Genomic DNA, 227 nt, shown 5'->3' with positions numbered 1-227 from the left:
CTCAGAGACTACAAGCTCTTGCTGCCCTTACAGGAGACACACATACACACATCACACACACAGATCAGATACACACATGCACTCACACACAGATCAGACACACACACTCAGATCAAACACACAGACACACACACAGACACACACACACACACATATATATATATATGTATATATATATACATACATATATATACACATACACACTCAGATCAGACACACACATACAC

Source organism: Mus caroli, chromosome 1, assembly GCF_900094665.2.
Source record: "Mus caroli chromosome 1, CAROLI_EIJ_v1.1, whole genome shotgun sequence".
Taxonomy (NCBI): Eukaryota; Metazoa; Chordata; class Mammalia; order Rodentia; family Muridae; genus Mus; species Mus caroli.
Note: the sequence above shows the minus strand (reverse complement) of the source record.